At 49.3% G+C, this 10,154-nt stretch overlaps 1 long non-coding RNA gene across 1 annotated transcript in view; it reads left to right on the plus strand.

Moving 5' to 3' along the window:
* LOC134159590 (uncharacterized) overlaps positions 1-9,598 on the plus strand; it is a 31,413-nt gene extending 21,815 nt beyond the window's left edge. The window contains exons 3-4 of the long non-coding RNA XR_009963191.1: positions 7,976-8,091; positions 9,132-9,598. This is a non-coding gene — a long non-coding RNA (uncharacterized LOC134159590). The remainder of the gene's footprint in view (positions 1-7,975; positions 8,092-9,131) is intronic.
* The last annotated feature ends 556 nt before the right edge of the window (positions 9,599-10,154 follow it).

Here is a 10,154-nt window from a genome sequence, read left to right on the forward strand (position 1 = left end):
AATGACAAGGCAATCTTTTGCTAAAAACTCTTAACACAAAAGTGTTGTCGGAAGTTGAAATATAAGTAATATAAGGTCTCTGACAATCTAGTTCTTCCCTAATAAAGAAATTATTGCAACTGACAGGTGTTCATAAATGTCCTCAGAAATAAACAGTTGGAAGAGAATGAAAGTAATTGTGGAAAAAAGTGTCTGTAACAACACACAGAAAATAAATATTTATCATGATCATTTATCATCAATATAGGAGCTAGGTAATATACCACTTAATAAGTTGGGAAATACAGAAGCCTTTTGGAAATAGTGGTTGCTACACAGTGCGTAATGGGCATAAACACAGGCAGTATGTTAAAATTATTCAGGGACAACACCTATCTTTTTTCTGACTTAGTTGTCACCAGTGCCCTGCCTAAAGGACCAATCTGGCTGGGAATCCCACCTTGGCCACGTTCTCTTTCTGGTCGTGCAGGTGAAAGACCAGCGGCAGCATGCTCTCCCACACCTCCTTCATCTTCCTCTTTTCAGCACCCATCGCAAGCCCCATCACATACTGGTAGAAGTACATGGAGATCTCCCTCACGGTGTCTGACTCCTGTGGGAGAAGGATCTCAGCCCCAAGCCCATGGCGAGCAGGGGCCTGACGTGGAGATGGATGTTCCCAAAACAGCCTGCTCCTAAAGGGAGCGAGCTGCAGCATGCAGAACGTCTGCCCGGCAGGGGTGGGGGACACAGCAGGAGACCCTGGGCAGGCTCGGGGATACTGCCAGGGCAGGCTGGGGCTCAGCAGCCCTGCCGCCATCCTGCCACCACCAACTCCTGCAGCAGGGAGGCCAAGCCAGGCAGGGAGGGGATGGGGGACAGTGCAGAGCTTGCCGAGGGCAGCGATGGGGCAGTGGGGCAAAGTATCCCCCTGCAGAGCATGGGGCTGGGGTGAGAGGTGTGAATGCAGGGGTGAGAGGTGTGAATGCAGGTGCCCGGTGCAGGGGCACAAGTCTCTCCTCCAGCCTTACGTTGTCAAAGAGCAACCGGACCTTGGGAGCAATGGCAAGGGCGCTGTGTGTCTTCCCCTCCAGCAGCTGGAGTAAGTTGCTGAGCACCAGCATGGCCAGGGAGATGGCATCACTGTCATCAGTAGCCTCCAGTCACACCACGATGTTTGGCATCAGGGTGAGGATCTTCCTTGCCTGTGTGAGACATGCCACCTCATTTTTGTAACGCAGTGACTGATGGCAGGAGTGAAAACCCTCTCTGCAAACACCAGTCTCCCCACTGGCTCCTCAGCAGGCAGCACAAGTTATGAGGGCAAGCATGAGCCCAGCAGACTGTGCTCACTGGCATGGCCAGGGGAAGAGCAGGGCAAAGAGGGGAAGGACAGACAGCATGGGCTCCTCGCCATCCCCTCGGCTGCCCCTTCTCCAGCAAAACCCCTGGGCAGGCTGGTGGGTGCCTGGCACTGCCTGGAAAGCTGTCAGAGGTGCCGCAGCCCCTGCTGCGAGTGCTGCATTTCACCCCAGGGCTCAGCACCTCACAGCCCGGCTTTGCAGACCCCACACTCAGGGTAGTAGCTGTGCTGCCAGCACCCCTGTTGGGATGTGCCAGCAATGGTAGCCCTTTCCCCACAGCACTACTACCTCTATTCTTGCGGGGCATAGCCATGGGGAACTGGACTGGGCAGGCACAGAGCTGGTACTTCTCCCGATGCCCAGAAACACTGAAGCCACCGTATTACCCAGCAGCACCGCTGGTGTCCCAGCCACCCTGCTCCTCCATGGCCAGGTCCTCACTCTCAAAGCCCATGTTGCGGAGCAACTCTCTCATGGACTGCGCTGCTGACCTACACAAGGAGAGATGCTCAGCTGCCACCAGCACCCCTGTCTTGGCCAACAGGGATGAGAGGACAGGGATGGAGCACCTGATGGGAGCAAGCTGATCCTGCTGGTTCTCCTTCCAGCAAATGAGCACTTACTTTTGCATCAGCTGTGCTATGAATGACACTTGGAACAGCAATGCAAGGAAAAGCTGAGGGAAAACCTCCTCCACCTCCACTCTCATGGACTGCACTGCTGACCTGCGCAAGGAGAGATGCTCAGCTGCCACCGGGACCCCTGGCTTTGGTCAGAGGGACTGGCTGAGGATGTTGTGTATCATCCTGCATGCCTGCAGAAGACACCCAGAAACTGAGACGTCCTCTCATCCCTGGGGAGGTCAGGGCTTCGATGGGCAGGGAAGAGGAAGGGGAGCCTTGCACAGCTGAGAGCAGCCACGGGGGACAGCAAGGCCTTATCGAGCAACTCACGGCCAGGGACAGAATGCGCGGGGTTGTCCATGGTGGTGGCAGAGACCTTGCGCACCGACTGAGTCACCGCTGTGCTGAGCAGCTCCCCCAGCACCTTCCTTGCAGCTTTGGGCTCAAAGCATCGTCTTCCACATGTCCATGGTGTCACTGCAGGGACACGGGGCTCTGTCAGCAGGGACACTGGAGGATGGGCGGGCTGAAGACCCTCAGGAGGGTCTTGGGGCCCCCATCCCAGTGGCGGATGAGCCCCAAAGGCTGCGGGGCCCTATACCTGCCACATGTTGGGGAGCACTGCAGCACGCTGGCCACCAACTCTCTGGGTTTTTTGCATGTCATCATCAGCAGGGCTGTCTTCAGGCTGTTGCGGGCTATTTCTGTGCTGATGGAGGGCAGGTTTCTGTAGATGGCCCACGTGATGTTCAGCACCTGCAAGGGACACATGGGTGGCAGTGGGGAGTGGTGTTAGCAGGGTGAGCGTGGCTGTTTGCCCAGCACCACCTGGGTGCTGCTTCCATTCCAAGTGTGATATACCAGCTTGAGATAGTGTCAGTGCTGGCCAGGCACAGAGCCAGGACAAGAACAGTCCCCGGAAGGTCTGTGCATGAGCCGTGCCACCACAGGCTGCTTAGCTGCCCTTTCTAGAAGTCAGTGTCTGGCACAAGGATGTCCACCATGTGGGCAGCTGTGCTGATGCTGTAGACCCCTGGGTTTGTCAAGGTCTTCATGGCCATGAGGATGATATCTGCCCACTCAGAGGGCTGGAGGTACTTCGTAAACATCTGCGGGATCAAGGAGAGGTAGGACTGTCACTAGAGCATCCTGGCTGTGCAGCAAGAGCGGGACGCAGAGCCAGGCTGTGCTGGGAGGATACCAGTGGTGAGGCTCAGGGTCCTGTGGGGAACCCAAGCTCACTGGGGCCTTTGCCTGGCCCCTGCTCAGGAACAGCATGAGCCCCATCACCTGCATGCACTGGGTGTCCCTTCACTCATGCTGAGCCCCAGCCAGGAGCCAAAGGCACTTCTCACCGAGAACTTCTCTCTTGTGTGTCTGGTTTTCAACAGGTCCCAGGTGTGCATCTGTCGCCAGCTCTTCTGGAGCTGCTGCTGCCTTCTCTTTGGCAGACAGGTGTACATGCCTGGGGAGCAGCAAAACCAGGGTGCTCAGAGAGAGGCTGCAGAGCTGGAGGTGCAGCTGAGAGTGCTGGGCTGAAAAGTCAGTGCCAAAGAGAGGCCTGGACCCACACAGGGCCAGAAAGCCCAGGGAAGGTCCAGGGTTAGTACAAGCATGGGTGAGGGGAAATGACTCTTAGGGCTGCAGGCAGGCAAGTTGGATCTGGCTTTCTCTTGCCAAGAAGAGTGGCCCCTGGCTGCCTATGCCCAGGGGAACCCAGCCCCCCACATAGCTTCTCTTACTTAGGTGCTGCAAGGTGAAGCAGTATATCTGAAAGAGAGCTTCTGCAGCCTCATGGCAGGTCCCCTTGTTCTTGCAGGGGCAGCAGAGGGTGAGGTGCCCCACCAGCTTCCCCATCATCACTGTCTTCCAGCACTGACACTGGAGTTCTGGGGTCTGCATAGAGCAGGAGCAGAACTGGGGGAAGACGGGCACAAGGTCACCTGGGCACAAGGAGAGCCTCAGCCGCTCCCAGAGCAGCCCAAAGCAGGGCAGGGATGCTGGCCCCAGGCTGCTGCCTGTGCTCAAGGAAAGAGCACAGACAGGGCAGGGCAGAGCCCCTGCTCCTGAGCTCCTGCAGACCGGGTGCTGCTGGGGCTCATGGGCATGAGGCTGGGGCTGCCCAGGCTAGGAGATCAGTACCTGTGGCAGGGGACAGGTGCTGAAGAAGCTGGCCAGCCGGGCAATCTGTGCCACGGCCCTCTCCTGCACCACAGCCGCCCCCGAACTGATAAAGGGCACCAGGAGCTGGGAGGAGAAAAGCTGTGTGCCAGAAGGTGGGGAGGCACAGCACAGCACCTCAGCAGTGCCTGACACAGGGCATGTGTCCTTCTTGCCCCTCACAGCAATGGGCTGTGGCCAGGTGGGTCCCCGCATCCCACTGCTGCTGCTGCCCTGCTGCTTTGCACTCACCGCCCCACAGAAAAGGTCCCTCCCTGCACCCGCCGCCCCTGAGGACCCCGAGGCTTTGGGGTGACCCCTCCCTGGAGACCTGGGGTAGGGATCTGGGATATGGCCCGTGAAAGCCGCAGGGGGAGAGCGCCAGGGCTGGGCTTCCCTTTCCAGCCAGGCAGCTGCGTCTGGAGGGTTGTGCAGTGCAGGCAGTGGGCGAGGACCAGAGGTCACTGCCCAAGGGGACCCTGTGCCAAGGCCAGACCTTGAAGAGGTTTTGAAGCTGCAGGGTGTCAGAAACTTGCAGTAGAGCCAAGCCTCAGGGCCCTGGCTGTCCTGTGGAGGCAGGTGGAAGATGCTGCAGAAGCAGGGTTCCAGCAGGCCATTCTTCTCCTGCAGAAGCAGCCCCGCTGTGCTGCAGGGACAAGGAAGATCTCTTTGGAGGAGGCAAGAAGGAGGCAGATCCAGGGGTTGGAGACCTGGGCTGATCCCCATGTTACAGGGGCCATCTGAACCCCTCCTGACCCTGACATTGGCCTTTGGGGGGAAATCCCTGTGCCACCCACCCACTGCCCTGCTGTCTGCCCCCCTCTCAGCCCTGCCTCTTGCCACCAAGCAGATGGAGGGGACCTAGGAGAAGGGGGACACTGGAAACAGGTTACTCCTCGTAGTACACATGGATTTTGCCCCAGCTCAGATCACCTTCCCAAGTACCCCTCAAGAAGTGATTTGAGGCCCTGGGAGCTGAGGGTCAGGAAACTGAGGAAGGTGGTGCAGTAGATAAGGGATCATGCAGGTTAGAAGATTTCGGGAAATGGATGGGACGTAGGAGATAGGGGAGGGATAACACCAGGCTCGCTGGAGATGAGCTAGGGGGTAGTGTCCCGCTGTTGGAGTCCAGATCCACAGAGCAACTTCAGTGCATCTGTGCCAATGCCCGCAGCATGGGCAAAACCCAGGAGGAGCGGAAGCCATTGTGCAGCAGGGAAATCGTGACATCGTCACCATCACAGGAACATGGTGGGACAATTTGCACAATTGGGGTGCTGCAGTGGATGGCTGCAGGCTCTTCAGAAGGGATAGGCAAGGAACAAGAGGTGGTGGGGTTGCATTGTATGTCAGGGACTGCTAAGCCACTCTCCATCATCCATCAGCAGTCCTGGTCTGGTGGGCATGTCCCAGAGGACTGGAACCTCCAGGCCTGTGAGCCTGAGCTCGGTGCCAGGGAAGATCATGGAGCAGATGATTCTAAGCGAGATCACACAGCACAAGTGGGAAAATGGGGGAATCAGTCACAGTCAGCATGGGCTGACAAAGGGCAGGTCCTGCTTGACCAACCTGATCTCCTTCTATGACAAGGTGACCTGCCGGATTGATGAGGCAAAGGCTGTAGACATTGTCCCTTTGGAATTTGGAAGCATTTGACGGTGTCTCCTCCCACAGCATTCTCCTGGGGTCACTGGCTGCTCATGACCTGGATAGGGGTGTTCTTTGCTGGGCTGGAAACTCGCTGGATGGCCAACACCAAAGAGTGGTGGTAAACAGTGTTCTATCCAGTTGGTGAGCAGTCACTAGTGGTGTCCCTCAGGGCTCGGTGTTAGGGCCAGTGTTGTTTAATATCTTCACTGATGATCTGGATGAGAGGAGTGAGGGCACCCTTGGTCAGTTTGCTGACGACACCAAGTTGCGTGGGAGTGTTGATCTGCTGGAGGAGAGGAAGGCTGTGCAAAGGGAGCTGGCCAGCTGGATCGATGGGCCATGGTGAGTGGTATGAGGTTCTACAAGGCAAAGTATCGGGTCCTGCATTTGGGTCACAACAACCCCATGGAACACTCCAGGCCTGGGGAAGAGTGGCTGGAAAGCTGCTCATGGAAAAGGACATGGGGGTGCTAATTGGTGGAGCTGAACATGAGCCAGAGTGTGCCCAGGCAGACAAGAAGGTCAATGGCATCCTGGCTTCTATCAGCAATAGTGTGGCCAGCAGGGCCAGGGCAGGGGCTGTCCCCCCATACCGGGAACTGGTGAGGCTGCACCTCGAATCCTGCATTCAGTTCTGGGCCCCTCACTACTGTACCTCCAGCACACTGAGGTTCAGGAGCGGGCCCAGAGAAGGGCAGCAAAGCTGATGAAGGGTGTGGAGCAAAGTGTGATGAGGAACAGCTGAGGGAGCTTGGTGGGGATCTAGTCTGCAGAAGAGAAATATATGGCAGAGTATTCCCATTGTGTTGGCAGGAATGTTCTGTCTAGAGTGTTTGCTTATTTTATTTTAATAAACACACTGTCCTGCAAAGAGCAGCTGGCATTTCTTCTCATGGAGAACCTATGCTTGTAAAGTTGGAGGTAAGTATATGCTATACAGGCAAATTTAATGTGATGCCTTATCATTTTTATTTTTTTTTATTATTAATTTAAAGCAGTAGAGAGGAATGTGCAATTCTGCTGGGAAACAGAATTAGTGAAAATGAGTAGAAAAATATTTTATTACTGCCTTTGGAAGACCTGTCTTTTCCCTACAGTGATAACGTAATCTTTTGCTAAACCTCTTAACACAAAGTGTTGTCTGAAGTTGAAATATAAGTAATATAAGGTCTCTGATAATCTAGTTCTTCCCTAGTAAAGAAATTGTTGCAACTGACAGGTGTTTATAAATGTCATATGTTTCAGAAATAAACAGTTGGAAGAGAATGAAAGTGACTGTGAAAGAAAAGTGTAACTGTGGGAGAGTACGAGGGCCAAAGTGAGTTTAACCTCGATGAGCTGGCCTTGTGTCCTTGAAGTGGAGGAGGGCAGGAGAAGAAGGACCTTGCAGTGGAAAGAAGAATCTCGGCTAACGACTGGAGGAAAGTGTGGATAGCAGCATTGAACCAATCAGTATAGCAGTAGAAGCACGTGAACACAAGGTAGTAATGATAGTATAAAAAGCCCATTAGCGAAGCAGTATAAGTCTTTGGCCTATACCCCACCAGAGTCCGTGTTGTCAATCTCAACATGTAACAACACACAGAAAATAAATATTTATCATCAATATAGGAGCTAGGTAATACACCACAATAAATTGGGAAATACAGAAGCCTTTAGGAAATAGTGGTTGCTACACAGTGTGTAATGGGCATAAACATAGGCAGTATGTTACAATTATTCAGGGACAACACCTATCTTTTTTCTGGCTTTGTTGTGTCTATGATGATTTTTTATTTTTTTTCTTTCAAGTAACAGTCGAGTGTAATCATATCAGTTTCAGTTTATGAATTCCAAAACACAGCCTACATAGGTGGGGAAGAAGGCCAGATTTAGTCAGTAAGTCCTTTGAACATTGTAGGTTCTCCATGAAATCAGGTAAATGGAACAATAAACTGGAAGATATATTTATGTACTTTTAATTTATGGAATGCATAGTAGATCTGATACTGTGTGTTAGATGACACTGTTATATAAATGCTAAGCTTATACAGAAAGTGAAAATATTACTTTAAAAAGGTATTGTCAAATTATAGAAAAATAACAGTACCCAGGGAAAGTATGTAACAAATGCATACCTTTAGTATGCTAACATGTAAAAACAATAGAATCTTGTTTTTAAATTCTTTTCATCAATATGCTTTGTTTTCTTTTCACTAGGCTTTGAGACAAAACAGCAAATTAACTTGCATTTAAAGAACTATTGCACAAGTAGATACAGCATGTACCAAGGAGAAAAATAAAACCAGGGAGGATGGCAAGGGAAGATAATGGCGGTAAGCAGAGATAAAGGAGATAGTGTAAATTTTGTGATGTATTGAGAACACACACAAACTGACTCCTGCTAGTATAAAAACAATTGTCAGAGTCTAAACATTTCACTGTACTTTAGACAGAAACATAATAGTGAACCTGAATATGAGCAGGTAGCTATTCCACCTGAAGTCATGCTCTGTATGCAGCTGATGTTGTCCTGCATGAATTAATGTAATAGTAATAAGAGTTTGAAAAAGTCATTCCCTTTTTAATGTATTATCTTTCAGAGGGAATGTGTTAATCATGCGGAAAGAACAATGTGTTTTTTGTTTTCCAAATGACAAAAAACCATAACCAAACCCAAGCAACAAAGATAATGATGAAAGGGTTAATTTTTTTTTAGTTAATTTTTTTTTAAGTAAAATAATATGTGAGATAGTCTTGGTTTATTTAATAATAAAGTAATAATAAGTATTTTCTCAGTGCCCTAAAATTATATAATTAAAGTTAAAACTTTCTCTGTAAAGTGTATTTTTTGTCAATGAAATGAAAGAAAATATAAAAATACTTTTTCTATGGAAAGTACTTGTGTGTGTATATTCCTAACAAAGTTTTAATTGTCCAAGAAAGCACGTATAGGTACTTAACAGTGGCAAAATAACCAACCGATGCATAAAATGATACATGAAAATGTTAGTATTTTTAAAGTACTTGCATATGTATTATTTATTTAATTTGATATCCAAGTTTTAGACATGAACATGTGAGATTGAAAAGGTGTGGTTAAAAAGCAGCAGTAGTGTTGCATTATCAAGCTTGGTATCAATCCGCCTGTCCTCGAGTCAGGGATGGAGTAGAGAGAGGAATAGGAAAGTAGTCATTCATGTGCATTTGGAGTTTGTGGTACCACATTCTACAGTCAGGACAGGAGGTGTGGATATAGTTCTGGTGGGAGCTCATTACTGGTGGCATCCCACTCTGAGCACCTGCTAAGGACAGGGCGCGTGTGTCTAGCTGTTGCTACTTAGGGTCCTTCAGTGACCTGCACCTTTGCTTACAGTCTGCCTGCCTGATGCTGGGAAGTTCAGAGGACTGCAGCTGCAGTGCATCTGTACTTAAGGAGAATCAGCAGAAGACAGCGTTTTGAAAGGCAGCAACAGAAATACAAAACAGTTGAGCTGCCCATCTGAAGGTGGGTACCATGAGGAAAAGAGCCAGGCAGTCGTTGGTGCATAAGAGCAAAAAGATAACATCAATGCTATTTGGAAACTGGTGAGATTTGATCATTTGATGGCAGGTAAAGTAAATACTGTAGGACGCTATGAAGAGTACTGTAGGCCATGTATTAAGCAATTAAAAAATACCAATACTAAATTGGTTTTTCCTTTATAATGCAATCTGAACTCTTGGTGGAATACCTTTTGTTGTTAGGTGGTTTGCCATTTTAAGCTCTATTCTAGATGTACATATTAATAGTTTGATTCCTTGTGAATTGTGTATTTGTGTATCAGTACGTAAGTACTGATTTCTGAGCAACATGTTACTGTGCTTTGGTAACTTTTTCCATTTTTTTCATTAAAAAGTAGCAAAACCACAGGTCAGCTATTTCTGTAGCATTTTATATACTAAGGGACAAACTTTTAGTTGTGATGCAAGAGAATTAAAAAAATGGGTGCGTAGAGAAGTGGTGATACAGCATGCACAGGGCTTGTACTCTCTAAAATTTATGCTACATTTTTAATATGAATGTTAAATTAAACACTAAACTGTGGGAAGCTTGACTCTGCCCTAAGGAGGATCTGCACATTAGAACAGCAGAAATAGAAAAGATCTTTTTTTGCTGGACTATTATGTTTGGGGGTTTTTTTTGGTGTTTGTTTTTTTTTTCATAGTGATTATCATGTTGCAGCTTTATATAATTCAAACGGAAACATTCAAAAGGTTTTTTTTTTTATCTTAAATTATTCATAGAAGACCTTATTGTCATGTAGCATTTGTCTTACACACACCAGAATTAATAATGTATGTATGACAGTGAAAAGGTCTTCTAAACCCCAGTTTATAAATGTAGAACATTCATTGC

The sequence above is a fragment of the Pezoporus occidentalis genome, unplaced genomic scaffold, assembly GCF_034315485.1.
Source record: "Pezoporus occidentalis ecotype Australia unplaced genomic scaffold, CSIRO_AGI_Poc_V1 ctg149, whole genome shotgun sequence".
Taxonomy (NCBI): domain Eukaryota; kingdom Metazoa; phylum Chordata; class Aves; order Psittaciformes; family Psittacidae; genus Pezoporus; species Pezoporus occidentalis.